The sequence below is a fragment of the Macaca mulatta genome, chromosome 3, assembly GCF_049350105.2.
Source record: "Macaca mulatta isolate MMU2019108-1 chromosome 3, T2T-MMU8v2.0, whole genome shotgun sequence".
Lineage (NCBI taxonomy): Eukaryota > Metazoa > Chordata > Mammalia > Primates > Cercopithecidae > Macaca > Macaca mulatta.
Genome location: NC_133408.1, coordinates 101,302,324 through 101,319,741, shown reverse-complemented (window position 1 = coordinate 101,319,741; position 17,418 = coordinate 101,302,324). Strand labels below are relative to the sequence as shown.

The window sequence follows — 17,418 nt, the reverse complement described above, 5'->3', positions numbered from 1 at the left end:
ACTTGGTGGACAGGGAATGCCAGTGAGAGGCATACTTTACAAGGGAGGGGAAGTGGTGTCTGAACCTGCTCAGAGACAGGCCCACTACTTAATTTAAGAAGGCAGCAGAAGGCCGGGAGCAGTGGCTCACGCCTGTAACCCTAGCACTTTGGGAGGCCAAGGAGGGCGGATCGCCTGAGGTCAGGAGTTCAAAACCAGCCTGGCCAACAAGGTGAAACCCCATGCCTACTAAAAATACAAAAAAATTAGCCGGGTGTGGTGGCGGGTGCCTGTAATCCCAGCTACTCGGCAGCTGAAGCAGGAGAATCGCTTGAACCCGGAAGATGGAGGTTGCAGCGAGCTGAGGTCATGCCACTGCACTCCAGCCCAGATGACAGAGTGAGACTCCATCTCCGGGGGGAAAAAAAAAAGGCAGTAGAACAGGGTGGTTAAGTAAGCCAACTGTCAGTCAAACAACCTGAGTTCAAATCCCAACTCCACTGCTTATTTACTTAACCTGTATGATTTGGGGTTGCTTAATTTTGCTACATTGCTTAACTTTAGTAGCAACATTTCCTAACTTCGGTAGCAAAGTTGCTTAACCTGACTAAGCTTCATTTTTTGATCTGTAAAATAGGGGCGAATAGTAGAAGAATGTTGTAATGAATAAGATGTTTGTAAAACAATTAGGAAGTGCCTGGCACAAAGTGAGCAGCCAATAAATGTTGGCTATTTCAGTATTGTTTCAAAAGGCAAGTTTATTAGCTTACCTAGTTCCTAAGGCCCAGAGAATAGGATGTTAAAAGTGAAAGAAAGTGAAAACGTTTCTATAGCATCAAACAGTAGCACATTCACTAGCAAGTGAGATAAGTTTCAAATGAAACCTTATGAACTATTTTAGATAAGTTAAACACACACATAGAAAGACAATGACTAAATACTCAGTGACTAAATACTAGAATCAGAGCTCTGTTTGGATTCTAGCTCCATCTGTTAATAGCTCTGTGCCCTTGGCTTTATGCCTCTGTTCCACATTTGTAAAATGAGGATGATAATAGTATACACCTCATAATGTTGGAGTAAGGATAAAAATAAGTGAGGCAATGCCTGCCTCAGTACAGGCCTTAGTACAGTCACTACCAATGAAAAGTACTTAATAATTGGTAGGTATTGTTTCCTTTATTACAAAAAAAAAAAAAAAAAAAAAAATCAGAGGGCTATTTGTTAACCAAATTTAAAGCCTAACTCTCTCAACAAAGAAAGTAAAAAATAGTGTTTTTTGAGAATCAGTTCTTGCTCTCACCAGAAGTAACTTTTCTATTTGAAGAAAATGTGTCAGTCTTTCCTAGGAAGAACTAATTTACCCAGGGTATCATAACACTTTTAGATTGGTCCACCCTACAATTTTGCTCTTACTATTGTGCTCTAACTAAACTAAGCAGAAAATTTATCTGAGGTAATTGAAAAATCTGAATTGTCTGAGAGCTATGATTAATATTCTGCCGATATTTATGATTAAGTCATAGCCATAAAATAAGGCAAATGTCTCAAAAAATTCTAGCAAAAATTAGACTACATTTGCTTAAAGATTTGTCAGTCTTACAATTCATTCCACATATTTAAAAAGTTTGCCAGTTCAGTAAAATTTAGTAGTAACAAAATCAAATGTATATTAAGTACATCAGAAAATAAAAACACACCCACTCACTTATTCATTCAAAAAATATTTCTGAATGCCTACTATGTGCTGTGTTTTAAATCAAATATACTGTATTTGTTATTCTTACAAACTTCTTTCATTTATCATTTTCCACATTTCATTCAAACTTTCACATAATCTGATAACACTGCAAACTGATTAAAAGAGTTAACTATGTAAAAGCCCTGTCACTTTAAGAATTTGTAATTTTTTCCATTAACATTCCTCTCTGGTTTTCTGTACTTGGTCTGTGCTCTGGGATGTAGCATAAATTATCTGCCTTCAGCAAAACGAGCAGCTGAAATGTGAGGCTGCCTGACAGTGCTTGTTAAGCCATTAGCTATTGTGAGCACACACTACTAGGGATGTCTGGCTCTCAAGAGAAGTGTTTAAGTGGTTCAAAATGTAGGAGTTTGGTCATGCAGTACAAAAAAACGAGCCCAGTATTTTAGCACCATGCTTAGGGGTTAATTAATAAAAAGGATGAAAACAATCCTGGGATGTTTATTTTTAAAGAAAAGTATTACAAATGAACGCTTTTTGATTTTGAAAGCCAGTAACAGGATAGGATGAAACAATATTTTTAGCAAAATCCTTCTACCAGAGTCCAAGAATATAAGTGTATTTCTTTTTTCCTTTTTTTTTTTTTTTTTTTTTGAGACAGAGTCTTACTCTGTCACCCAGGCTGGAGTACAGTAGCATGATCTCAGCTCACTGCAACCTCCGCCTCCTGGGTTCAAGCAAGTCTCTGCCTCAGCCTCCAGAGTAGCTGGGATTACAGGCACCCGCCACCACACCTGGCTACTTTTTGTATTTTTAGTAGTCGGGGTTTCACCATCTTGGTCAGGTTGGTCTTGAACTCCTGACCTCGTGATCCACCTGTCTTGGCCTCCCAAAGTGCTGGGATTACATGTGTGAGCCACTACGCCCAGCCAAAAATAAGTATATTTCTAAAACACAAAAGTGGTTGTTTGTTTAACTAAAAATTATTTTTAAAATATTACCTCTTTGGCCGGGTGCAGTGGCTCATGCCTGTAATTGCAGCACTTTGGGAGGCCAAGGCAGGTGGATCACAAGGTCAGGAGTTCAAGACCAGCCTGGCCAAGATGATGAAACCCTGTCTCTACTAAAAATACAAAAATTAGCCAGGCATGGTGGCAGGCGCCTGTAATCCTAGCTACTCGGGAGGCTGAGGCAGGAGAATCTCTTGAACATGGGAGGCAGAGGTTGCAGTGAGCCAAGATGGCACCACTGCACCACTGCACTCTAGCCTAGGCGACAGATCAAGACTCCATCTCAAAAAAAAAATATATATATATATAAAAAAATGTGTGTGTGTATATATATATAATGTGTATGTGTATATATATATCCTCTTTTATTATTATATATATCCTCTTTTATTCTCCCCATATCCATTTGCTTGCACTATCTGGAATAACCCGCTATACACCTCCAACAATCCCTTATCTCTGTACCAAGCCTTATGGAAATCCTTTTCAGCTTTGTACAGCCCAACTCAGAAGCACCCCCTCTTCCATATGCCTCCTTATCCTCATCTGCCACCCCAGAGTGTTTTCACATGGCCCTGGCTGAAAGAGATCTCAACACCCAGAGAAATCTGGGCACTAATTCATTGCCCTTGTTACCTCTTCTGTGCCTTCTCTTAGGCAACCTTGTTTTATACTTATGGATGTCTATATCTATCTCATCAACTCAACTTTGAGTTTATTCATTTTGCATTTCACACAATTCCTAGTTCAAATTGTTAAGTGTCAGGTGAATAAGCCTGCTTAATACATTCACACTTTATGCACCTCAATTTCCTCATCTAGCAAGTGAGGCTAATAGTATCTGCCCTGCCTAAGTGGAGTCTGTTATGCCATCGAATCAGATAACATATGTGAAAGGGTTTTTGAAAACTACTGCACATTTGTCTTAGTCCATTCAGGCTATTATTTTAAAAAATGTCTTAGACTGGGTAATATACAAAGAAATTTATTTCTCGTAGTTCTAGAAGCTGGGAAGTCCAAGATCAAAGAGCCACAGATTCAGTGTCTGGTGATGGCTTTTTGCTTCACAGATGTGCCTTCTTGCTAAGTCCTCACATAGTGGAAGAGCAAAAAGGTTCCCTCAAGCCTCTTTTATAAGAGCACCAATCCTATTCATGAAGGCAGAGTCCTCATGACCTTATCAGCTCCCCAAAGCCCCACTACTTAATATTATTGCATTGGAGATTAGGTTTCAACATATGAATTTGGTGAGGGAACAAAAACATTCAGACCACAGTACACATCTGTAATCCCAGCACTTTGGGAGGCCAAGGCAGGTGGATCATCTGAGGTCAGGAGCTCGAGACCAGCCTGGCTTACGTGGTGAAACCCCATTTCTACTAAAAAAAAAATACAAAAAATTAGCCAGGCATGATGGCAGGCACCTGTAATCCCAGCTACTCAGGAGGCTAAGGCAGGAGAATCGCTTGGACCTGGGAGGGAGGCGGAGGTTGCAGTGAACCAAGATCGCACCATTGCACTCCTGCTTGGGCAACAAGAGTGAAACTCTGTCTCAAAAAATAAATAGGGTAGGCACAGTGGCTCACACCTGTAATCCCAACACTTTGGGAGGCTGAGACAGATGGATCACCTGAGGTCAGGAGTTCAAGATCAGCCTGGCCAACATGGTGAAACCCCATCTCTACTAAAAATACAAAAATTAGCCGGGCATGGCGGCACACCTGTATTTCCAGCTATTCGGGAGGCTGAAGCAGGAGGATATCTTGAATGCAGGAGATGGAGGCTGCAGTGAGCTGAGATTGTGCCACTGCACTCCAGCTTGGGCGACAGAGCGAGACTCCATCTCAAAAAAATAAAATAAATAAATAAATAAATAATAAAAAGAAAGATAAACTTTCAATAGTAATTAAAAAGCTTACAAATACATAAATTTAAGAGCTATGAATATTGTATCTTTGGATTGCATCATTTCACTATTATATAGGCTCTAGGATAGTTCATTTTCTTAAATAAAAATAAACTAACTGGCCAGGCATGGTGGCTCACGCCTGTAATCCCAGCACTTGAGGCCGAGATGGGTGGATCACGAGGTCAGGAGATCGAGACCATCCTGGCTAACACGGTGAAACCCCAGTCTCTACTAAAAATACAAAAAATTAGCCGGTCGCGGTGGCAGGTGCCTGCAGTCCCAGCTACTCAGGAGGCTGAGGCAGGAGAATGGCGTGAACCCGGGAGGTGGAGCTTGCAGTGAGTCAAGATCACGCCACTGTACCCCAGCCTGGGCGACAGAGCGAGACTCCATCTCAAAAAAAATTAAAAAATAAATAAATTAAATAAATAAATAAATAATAAACTAAATCAGACTATGTTGTATTTCAGGCAGTACTTGTTAGACAACAAAAATAAAATTTAGGCCAGGCATGGTGGCTCACACCTATAATCCCAGCATTTTGGGAGGCTGAGGCAGGGGGATCACTTGAGGTCAGGAGTTTGAGACCAGCCTAGCCAATATGGTGAAAACCTGTCTCTACTAAAATACAAAAATTAGATGGGTGTGGTGGTGCACACCTGTAATTCCAGCTACTTGGGAAGCTGAGGCACAAGAATCACTTGAACCCAGGAGGGAGAGGTTGCAGTGAGCAGAGATGGTGCCAATGCACTCCAGCCTGGGCGATAGAGTGAGACTCTGTATCAAAAATAAATAATTTAATTTAATTTAACTTAAACCAGATTTCTTTGGTCCTAATTTTAAAATAATTTCAATAATTTTAACCAGTTAGTAAAAATATCACTCCTTTCCTTTTTATTACTCAAATATATTCTCACTCACTGTAAGAACCTGTCTTCTATCTCTATAGGTGTGACATAAATGCTAATATCATCTTTAACAGTATTTCAGAATCCACAGCTACCCTTTCTTTCACTCACTTCTGAACATTATCCTTCTTAAGTAAAGTTGCTCTGTTTGAAAGAATCATATTTGCCCATATGTTCAACAAGCCTAAGCATTTTTCTAGATCATTATCAAATGTCAAGGTTCACAAGTTTTTCAAATGTACTTAATGGCACTTAATGTTTCCATACTGGGGGAAATTTTTTTAAAAAAAGAAGAGGGGTGGGGCTTGGTGACTCACCTCTGTAATCCTGGTACTTTGGGAGGCCAAGACAGGTGGATCGCTTGAGCCCAGGAGTTTGAGACCAGCCTGGGCAATATAGTGAGACTTTGTCTCTACAAGAAACAATTTAAAAACTAGCCAAGCATAGTGGCATGTGACTGTAGTCCCAGTTACTGAAGAGGTTGAGGTGGAAGGACTGTTTGAGCCCAAAAGGCAGAGGTTGCAGTGAGCTGAGATCATGCCACTGCACTCCAGCCTGGGTAACAGAGCAAGACCCTGCCTCAAAAAAAAAAAATAAATAAAAATAAAAAAAAGAAGCGGAAGAAAAGAAAATGTCTACTATTTGTCAGAAAATCTCATTCCATAAAGTCATGTTTCTAATGTGAATGATTTTGTGTTACCTTAAATATAAAATTCAAAATACTTGTTTTTCATTTTTTCATTTTCTGGTACTTTTCATGTACTTTTTAAAACACAACTCTTACTGGAGTTTGCAATTCCCATTCTCTTTCTAGTAATATCTATATTGATTTAATTTACATAGCACTTTTACATAGTCTTTACCAAGGAGGAAAAAATCTAACTTTTAAATTTATTCCAAACCCAAATCTTGCTTTTAGAGCACTTGAATAAAAAAAACTGCCTTATTTGACTATGCCATTGCTCTTTCCCAAGTTAATTTTATGACTATGTCTTTGTATTGAATTTGTTTACTCACATCTAACTGACCCAAATGCCTTATCAAGTGCCCAAATCATGTCAAAGATAAGAGCTGCTAGTGATGCTATTTTGAGAAGAAACAAAATGTACTAAAATATACCAGTTCCCATTATGCTAAAATGCACCATTTCTTTGGCACATACATGTTATGTTTTACCAATAGGAGAAAGAGTGACGAGCTGACAAGGTAGTTCGTGCATACAGAATGGTCTGACTATTTTGTCTATGGATTCACTGAAACCTTTCTAAAGTGTGGTTAGTACCTGAAAGCATATATTTTGTTTCACAAATGGGGAATTTTACTTGCTACCTATAGGTAATCATTAGTTCTTTCAAGGACAGGAAATGTATTTTTCTTTTCTTTTTTTTTTTTTTAATTGAGATGGAGTTTTGTTCTTTTTGCCCAGGCTGGATTGCAATGGCGCAATCTCGGCTCACTGCAACCTCTGCCTCCTGGACTCAAGTGATTCTCCTACCTCGGCCTCCCAAGTAGCTGGGATTACAGGCATGCACCACCATGCCCAGCTAATTTTTATTTAGTAGAGACGGGGTTTCTCCACGTTGTTCAGGCTGGTCTCAAACTCCCAACTTAAGGTGATCTGCCCGCCTTAGCCTCCCAAAGTGCTGGGATTACAGGCGTGAGCCACAGCGTTAGGCCAAGAAATGTATTTCTTTTACCTTTGTACACTGAGTATCTAGCTCATTGCCTGCACATTGTAGGTGCTTAAGAAGTGTTTGTTAAACCAGTGATACCACAACACAGTTGACTTATTGAAAAGCCACTGCCAAGTTGTACCATACTGCAACAGGCACTGTGGCTAATTAGCTTAGTTTATTAATGCAAGGAACTGAGGTCAAGGACTCAATTTCCAAAACGATCTTTTGACCTTATTCTAGTCACGATTTCATAGTTTGTTCTAACAAGCCATCTCTCCTATGACTGCAAGGAGAATTAAACAAGCAGAGGGAGGAACAAATAGTTTAACACAATTCATCACCACTCTAATACAAATAATTTAGAAATTAAACAGGTAATAAATGAACTGTGCATCCTTTTGATATGAAAAATTCCAATATTTCAGTATGTAAGATTTGGTTATAAGAGTAAAATAAAAAGTTCTGGAGATAGTGGTTGCAAAACAATGTGTATGACACTGAATTGTACATTTTAAATGGTTAAATAGTAAATTTAATGTTATGTGTATTTTACCACAATAAAAAATAAAGTTAAATTATTAAAATGTGAAAAAAAATTATAAGTTAACACAGCTTAAGTTAACATCCAGCAACCTCACATGTAAAACAAACAGGTAAAAAATGAAAAAAAAAGAGTAAAATAATAACATTAACTGCTGATCCTTAAAGTAATACAAACTAATATACAAACCCTGTATCATTTTATTATAACTGTAAAGTTTGTCACAGAGTTCTTATGAGGATAATCGTCTTCTTGTGATTGCTATAAAAAGTCATTTAATTCAAAACATTTGGCTAATAAAAGGACTTCTTTTTTTTGTACAAGGGAATTTCAATAAAATGTTTTGCAAAATAAAGAAAGAAAATGAATAGATACAAGACATATAATCTTAAAAATATAGCTTTTTTCCAAGGACTCTCAAATAAACTTCTGTTATGAACAGAGCCTATATCAGTAGTTTGAACACAGGAGAATTTTAATTTGTTTTCAAGATTTCACTGGCTCTAATGTCTCAGGAAAGTAAGCCAGCTTCTATCTACACATTTTCTCACTATGTAAGTGGAAATAATGCTACTTACTGCTTCATAGGGGGTGCTATGTGAATTAATTGGTTAATGTGCTTAAAGCACTGCCTAAGTACTAAATGTTATCACTAGTGTGCATTGTATATCTCTTTGCAATTATCTGCCACCTTAAAATGCTGTGGCTTGTAAAGGTGCCTCTCTCTTGGAATATTTACAAAAGGTTAAAGAAAGTTCAAGAGGAAAAAAAAGCCTGTAGGTTAAGGTAAGGTAGAAGAAAGGGAAATTCAAAATCTGACACGTTTATTACATGCTTTTTGTTACATCATATTACATGCTTCTTAAAATTATAGATCATTATGCTAGAAGAAAAAATTTAGTCACACACATTTTGAATTCAAAATATGCTACATAGTTTTAAGAAATCAATCTACAATAGAACTAAGCAATTAAAGTATACATTGCATTAAGATAAACATAATTTATTTTATTGCAATTTAATTATTAATCATAATAGTTACATGTTTAATCTTATTAGTTGAAAGAAGCTATCTGACATCAGTGAGACCAGATCCAATAATGCATATCTTTTTTTTTTTTTCTGCTGTTAAAGTCTTCAAACATTTTTTGGAAGATAAATTCTTAAATGCACAGAATAAAATTTCTACTAAATTAATAAGAACAACAATAGTAGTAGTAGTAATACCTTAAGCTTACACAGTGATTTATAATTATACTAGGTAGCAAGAACTGTGAAGGTCTGAGACTTTACCTTATTCGTTTGCAAATTAGTCTCCTAGTTTCTGCTGGCATAAGACACAAGACTCCTGGATCAAAGACAGGTGACAGTTTATTGCTAATATCAATGGCAGTAGCCAGAGCATCTTCATTTTCTTGTGGCAGTAGCCCAAGCCCCAGTTCCCACAGGGTGACGCAAGGGCTAGGAGGCACCTGCACACACACTGGGTTGTATTACAGAAGACTAACCCTGAGCTTAGAAAACCTCAATCTTTTCCCTTTGCTCCAGAGAAAGACATTCTCTCTTCCAAGACTGTTTGCTATACCAACATTCATGAAAAAAAAGTCCAGAATAAGAGGCTAGCAGTGCCTCTGCTCACAAGACATGCATAAATGTTAGAGAACCAAGGAGAGTTATGTCCCAATACTAGAGTGACCATATATCCTAGTTTGCTTGTGACAGTCTTGACCAATACTAGTTGTCTCAGTTAATTATTAATAGCACCTCTTTTCACTCTTGCAGGTGTATCAGTTTGGACAAGAAATTATATAGTTACCACACTTATAATTCTTTAAAAAATTACCTGCCTGGTCAGAGTACTGCTGATACCTACAGTTAGGGTTGAGTCGATCAAATAGCACAAGACAGTAAAAGTCAAAAGGGGGAAAATCAGATCATGCATATCATTTTAATAATCACTAAATGAGGAAGACTTCAAGCACTTATTGAGAAGAAAATAGATTATTCCAGGAAAAGTAAAAAGTTGGTTTGATTGTTAAGACACTAAAACTGGCAACTGAAGCTTTGTAATATTACATATAACCAATGTTATATATATATTACATATATATATATTACATATAACCAATTATATATTGGTTATATATATATTACATATAACCAATGTAATAACTGGTACAGTAATTACATTATTTTGCCTGAATACTTGTCCTTCTTTACTGAAAAATCTCAGGTGATTTTTTTGCCCTGAGTATCCCTGAAACTAAGAAATTTTCTGACTTCCATTTTGAGTTGTAAAGAATATTTAAAGTATCCAGGATATTTCAGCCACATCCAGACAATTTACTCCTGCCAGTTTCCCCATTCTTTCTCACCCCTCCACACAGTTCAAGCTATTTGATTTTGACAGCATTCCATACCCATCCTCATTCTCTACCCCTGCTTCCCCACCCTTGGGCTCAACTCTGACTCCTGTGTCTACCATCAATTCTGACCTTAGACAATAGTGATTTAATGAGTTTTCACTCTACACTATGGAACTAAGCTCAATTTATCTCTAGCTCAAATAGCCCAGCTCTATCTAGAGCACTTTGGTCTTATTCCATAGGTCATCAGTGCCCATCTAAATTTCCAATTACAGTAAGTAAATCCTTGATGGTCTCATTCCCTGAATTTAAATTGGTACTTCAGTCCTTGGGGATTGGAACCCTCCCATACTCTTGTCAGGCCCCTCGCAGGGAAGAGAATCCTGCAGCAGATCATAAGTCCTGAACCAAGGGTTTGCCAACCTCACCATGCTGGTTTTCAAATATCACAAGCTTCTGGGTTCTCTGTACGTATGTTTTACATGCCTATTGAGGACCATTATCCCCACATGGGACTTTCGAGATACACGACATTTTACTGGGATATCTTCCACCCCATACACATACCATGGAATGCCCATCAGCATGGACTTTCTCTCTTAATTTACCCAGAGTCTCTCATGATAATGATCATTTCAAAGACCTCAGATCAATTACAGTCTTATTCCTTCCCACTCTGCCAGTTCTGCACCAAGTGGTCCGTTCATACTTGACTCTATTCTGAAATGTCACTGAGAATTTTTGTATTGCTGTTCTCCTTTCACAACTATATCTAATGAATTAATTTCATTATTCCAGCAGATTCTCTGTATGAAAACAAGAAAGTTTAACAAAGTGTCTGTGTCGCAAAATGGTCTTAGTATGTGACAGATTATAAGAAGGCCTAGACTTTGTTTATGAGTTTGCAAATTTTCAATTTATATGGGTCCTTAGGAAATTACTTAAATCTCAATGTAAAATAAAATTACAAAATTCCATGGAAAAAGTTGTATGTACATTATAATTGCAATTGTGTAAAGAAAAAATCATGGGTGTGAGCAAAGTCTAAAAAACAATCCACAAACAGCAATATATTTCATAAACAAGTGAATAGTTAAGTTAGAGTAATGTAATTTTGGAGTCGTTTTCTTTTTTAAAAAATATCCATTTTGTGAGATCTAATTAAAATAAAGAGCTTATGCACAGCAAAAGAAACTATCAACAGAGTAAAGAGACAACTTATAGAATGGGAGAAAATTTTTGCAAACTATGCATCTGAGAAAGGTCTAATATCTATCATCTATAAGGAACTTACACAAATTTACAAGAAAAAACAAAAACCCCATAAAAAAAGTGGGCAAAGGACATGAACAGACACTTTTCAAAAGAAGACATACATGTGGCCAACAATCATATGAAAAAAGCTCAACATCACTGATCATTAAAGAAATGCAAATCAAAACCACAATGAGATACCCCTCACACCAGTCAATGGCTATTATTAAAAAGTCAAAAAATAACTGATGCTGGTGAGGTTGTGGAGAAAAAGAAATGTTTATACACTGTTAGTGGGAGTGTATTTACAATAGTAGTATAACAATAGTCCAACTATTGTAGACGACAGTGTTCCTCAAAGACTTAAAGACAGAAATACCCTTTGACCCAGCAATCCCATTACTGGGAATATACCCAAAAGAATATAAGTTATGCACGTGTATGTTCATTGCAACACTATTCACAATAGCAAAGACATGGAATCAACCTAAATGCTCATCAGTGACAGACTGAATAAAGAAAATGTGGTATATATACACCATGGAATACTATGCAGCCCATAAAAAAGAACAAGATCATGTCCTTTGCAGGGACATGGATGAAGCTGGAGGCCATTATCCTTAGCAAACTCACACAGGAACAGAAAACCAAATACTGCATGTTCTTGCTTGTAAGTTGGAGCTAAATGATGAAAACACATGGACACATAGTGGGGAACAAGACACACTGGGGCCTATCAGAGGGTAGAGGGTGGGAGGAGGGAGAGGATCAGGAAAAATAACTTAGGGTAACAGTCTTAATCACCTGGGTGATGAAATAATCTGCACAACAAACCCATATGACACACATTTACTATATAACAAACCTGCACATGTACCCCTGAACTTAAAATAAAAGGAAAAAAATCCATTTTGTATTTAGAAAAGGAAAAGAAAATTATATGTATTTATCATAAGGTAATACTTTGCAAGCACACTGAGATAACAATGAAAAATACTGTAGTTATCAATGCTTCCTTTTTAACGAGCTCTTCCTTAATCAAATCTTGGTTTAGCTTTGTATTGATTTTAGAACATGCTACCTTTCCTATGCACATGTGTGTTTTTCAAAGGCCGCAAAAGTTTAACAATTGTTATATATCATTATATACTAACAGTTGGTCTAATGACTAAGGATTGAATCAGCAATCTTAGTAACATCCTCTTAGCTCTATGGCCCTAGCAAGGCACTTAACCTCTGTTTCTCTTTCAAAAGGAATAACAACAATTGTTGAATTAGGAAGATATCTATAGAGTATATTTATATTAAGAGCTTTCAGTGAAAATGAGAAATGAATGTAAACCCATAAAGACCCAGTTCAGAGATAATGTACTTCTGTAGTCTAACACGTGAATTTTTTTTTCTTTTCTTTTTTTTTTTTTCTTTTGGTTTGTTTTGGGTTTTCTTGTTTGTTTGTTTGTTTGTTTTGAGACAGAGTCTCACTTTGTCACCCAAGCTGGAGTGCAGTGGTGCAATCTCGGCTCATTCCAACCTCTGCCTCCTGGGTTCAAGCCATTCTCCTGAGTCAGCCTCCTGAGTAGCTGTGACTACAAGCGCCCGCCACCATATCCGGCTACTTTTTTTGTATTTTTAGTAGAGACAGGGTTTCATCCTGTTAGCCAGGCTGGTTTCGAACTCAAGTCCTCAGGTGATCTACCTGCCTCAGTCTCTCAAAGTGCTTGGATTACAGGCATGAACCACCGTGCCTATTCTAATACATGAAATTTTTATTTGATAAAAATGTGTTCTTAGATTGTAACTGAGATTATTGACCATGGAATTTGAGTTAGATTGTTATTATATTAAAACACTTGCCAGGCACGGTGGCTCAAGCCTGTAATCCCAGCACTTTGGGAGGCCAAGGTGGGTGGATTACGAGGTCAGGAGATTGAGACCATCCTGGCTAACACGGTGAAACCCCATCTCTGCTAAAAATACAAAAAATTAGCTGGGCGTGGTGGCATGCGCCTGTAGTCCCAGCTACTCAGGAGGCTGAGGCAGGAGAATGGTGTGAACCCGGGAGGCAGAAGTTGCAGTGAGCCAAGATTGCACCACTGCAGTCCAGCCTGGGTGACAGAGCGAGACTCTGTTTAAAAAAAAAAAAAACACTTCGGGCCAGGCGTGGTGGCTCACACCTATAATCCCAGCACTCTGGGAGGCTGAGGTGGGTGGATCACCTGAGGTCAGGAGTTTGAGACCAGCCTGGCCAACATGGTGAAACCCGGTCTCTACTAAATACAAAAAATTAGCCAGGCTTGGTGGGGCATGCCTGTAATCTCCTGCTGAGGCAGGAGAATCGCTTGAACCTGGGAGATGCAGATTGCAGTGAGCCGAGATGGCACCATTGCACTCCTGGGCAACATGAATGAAACTCCATCTCAAAAAAAATAAATAAAACTTTGCTAAATATCAGAACAACATTTTGACAAATTTCCAATGAGAGGCATAGGATGACATGTAAAAAACATATAATTTCCATGGGCCAAAGTTAGAATTTACAATTATAGAGAAAATAATTTCTTTATAGAAATGTTAAAGTTCTTTGGCCTCCTTGGGACTAGGTTTCCGCGGCCGCTGCGATGACCAAAATAAAGGTAGATTTGACAGGCCCCAGGCTCAGGCGGAGGCGTGCTCTGGGGAACGCAACTACCAGGAGCTGCTGGTCAACCAGAACCCCATGGTACAGCCTCTGGCTTCTCGCTGCCTCACGCAGAAGCTCTACAAATGCATCAAAAAAGCCGTGAAGCAGCAGATTCGGCGCGGAGTGAAAGAGGTTCAGAAATCGGTCAACGAAGGAGAAAAAGGGATCATGGTTTTGGCAGGAGAAACACTGCCCATTGAGGTATACTGCCATTTTCCAGTCGTGTGAGGACCGAAATCTGGCCTATGTCTCTATCCCTCTAAGGCGGACCTAGGTGCAGCCGCAGGCTCCAAGTGCCCCACCTGTGTGATAATGGTCAAGCCCCACCAGGAGGCCTACAAGCGCGTGGAGGAGGTTCAGTCCCTACTCCTACCACTATGAGGGGCTCCAGTAGCACCTGGGCACCTGCCTCTGGAAGCTACTGGGCTGGCGGCAGGACGACTGGCTGTCCACTTGCCCACCCACACTGACGGCATCTTCCCAGTTCCCCAAGGCACGCCTTCTTCCCAGGCAGCTCTTACAGCCCTTTCATGAAGGTAATGCCAGCCTTCTCTCCATCAGTGCCATTTCCTGTAGAACTAAAGCCTGTTCCAAGAATATGGGGTGGGGAAAGTAAATGCTAAGACTAAAAATAAAAATAAAATAAAATAAATGTTAAAGTTCTTGGCCAGGCATGGTGGTATGTGCCTGCATTCCCAGCTACTCAGGATGCTGAGGCAGGAGGATCACTTGAGTCCAAGCTAAGCAAGATAGTGAGGCCCCATTTCTAAAAAAAAATAAGTAAATCAGTCAGGCACAGTGCCTCACGCCTATAATCCCAGCACTTTGGGAGGCCGAGGTGGAAGGATAGCTTGAAGCCAGGAGTTTGAGACCAGCTTGGGCAACATGGCAAGACCCCATTTCAAAAATAAATTAATTAAATTAAATTAACTTATTCTACATAATTCCACAGATTCACCAGCTGTAATGGTAAATTTTTTTAAAATCCTGCTCTCCCTGGGCGCGGTGGCTCACGCCTGTAATCCCAGCACTTTGGGAGGCTGAAGCGGGTGGATCACCTGAGGTTGGGAGTTCAAGACCAGCCTGACCAAGATGGAAAAACCCCGTCTCTACTAAAAATACAAAATTAGCCGGGGTGGTGGCACATGCCTGTAATCCTAGCTACTTGGGAGGCTGAGGCAGGAGAATCGCTTGAACCTGGGAGACGGAGGTTGCGGTGAGCCGACATCGCACCATTGCACTCCAGCCTGAGCAAAAAGAGTGAAACTCTGTCTCAAAAAAAAAAAATATCCAGGCCAGGCGTGGTGGCTCACGCCTGTAATCCCAGCACTTTGGGAGGCCGAGGTGGGCGGATCATGAGGTCAGGAGATTGAGACCATCCTGGCTAACATGGTGAAACCCGTCTCTACTAAAAATACAAAAAAAAAAAAAATTAGCTGGGCATGGTGGCACGTGCCCGTAGTCCCAGCTTCTTGGGAGTCTAAGGCAGGAGAATCGCTTGAACCCGGGAGACGGAGGTTACAGTGGCCGAGATCGCACCACTGCACTCCAGCCTGGGTGACAGAGTGAGACTCTGCCTCAGAAAAAAAAAAAAAAAGAAAAAAAAATCCTGCTTTCTCAGAAGCTATTGAAGAAATATTGCTGCAAAGATTAATTACTGTTCTACTGTCTGAAAAGTGTACCTTCAAGCTGTTAAATTAGTGAATGGAGATCTATTATGATGTTAACAAGAATGTTACTCACCAGGGGGATTACTGCTATTAACAGTAGGATGTATCATTTAAGACATTAAAATTGAATGGAAATGTTTTTCAACCATTTAAATAAAACTCCTTGTTCCTTACTTCACAATGAAGCTTTCTTTTGATAGCTTCTTTATTGTAGGAGTTTATGCAAGATTTTCCTGGTAGTACCATTTCAGATGACTTTTACGTTTGTAAACCCCTGTATTCCCATTTCTGTTTCATAGAGACGGAACTAGAGAGGTATTAAATTGATACAATTTAGCAACGTTTGCAATCTCATAGGTGAGAACTCTATTCTAGCTACAAAATTACCCCCATTACTATAAGCCAACTACATATCTCACGGTTAGACAAATTATTTGCATCGAAAGACCTCAGATGCCAAATCTGTTAGCTTTCTTCCCATATGTGCTAGATTCTATGTAGGGAACTTAATCAAATATAAAGTATATGGGTCACTACAGAAAGAGGAAAAGAATGATCTGTGTGTGTGTGTGTGTGTGTGTGTGTGTGTGTGTGTGTGTATACATATATTTTTTTGACACAGAGTTTTGCTTTGTCGCCCAGGCTGGAGTACACTGGTGCCATCTTGGCTCAATGCAGCCTCCACCTCCCGGGTTCAAGCAATTCTCCTGCCTCAGCCTCCCAAGTAGCTGAGACTACAGGCATGCGCCACCACACCCAGCTAATTTTGTAGTTTTAGTAGAGACAGGGTTTCACCATGTTGGTGAGGCTGGTCTCGAACTCCTGACCTCAAGTGATCCACCTGCCTCGGCCTCTCAAAGTGCTGGGATTAGAGGCTTGAGCCACCGCACCTGGTCCTAAAATATTTTAAAATGATAAAATACTATCTCCAAAATTCAAATTAGTACAGATTTAAATTTATTTTAATTCTTAATGCCGGCCAGGGTGCAATAAGTTGGACACTTATATTCACTTCATTTTGCAAAGTAAATTAGCACTTTTTGGAGAGCAATTTGTTTGTTTTGAGACAGCGTTTTGCTCTGTCACCAAGGCAGGGGTACAGTGGCATGATCACAGCTCACAGCAGTCTCGACCTCCAGGGCACAAGTGATCCTCCTGTTTCAGCTTCCAAAGTAGCTGGGACTACAGTGGTGTGCCACCATGCCTGGCTAATTTTTTTTTTTTTTTTTGAGACAGAGTCTCACACTGTTGCCCAGGCTGGAGTGCGATGGTGCAAGCTTGGCTCACTGCAACCTCCACCTACCAGGTTCAAGCCATTCTCCTGCCTCAGCATCCTGAGTAGCTGGGGTTACAGGCATGGACCACCATACCCAGCTCATTTTGTATTTTCAGTAGAGATGGGGTTTTACCATGTTAGCTAGGCTAGTATTGAACTCCTGACCCCAGATGATCCATCCGCCTCAGCCTCCCAAAGTGCTGGGATGACAGGCGTGAATCACTGCAGCCAGCCTATATATATATATATATATATATATATATATATATTTTTTTTTTTTTTTTTTTTTTTTTTTAAGTAGAGATGAGGTCTTGCTGTGTTGCCCAGGCTGGTCTCGAACTCCTGAGCTCGAGCAACTGACCTCCCTTGGCCTCCCAAAGTGCTAGGATTACAGATGTGCACCACTATGCCCAGCCAAAAGCAATATGGTTAATATGAATCAGAAGC

The 17,418-nt window shown here is 39.5% G+C and overlaps 1 pseudogene; it reads left to right on the top strand.

Moving 5' to 3' along the window:
• Positions 1 to 13,963: 13,963 nt before the first annotated feature.
• On the top strand, positions 13,964 to 14,457 carry LOC700981 (H/ACA ribonucleoprotein complex subunit 2-like; annotated as a pseudogene).
• The last annotated feature ends 2,961 nt before the right edge of the window (positions 14,458 to 17,418 follow it).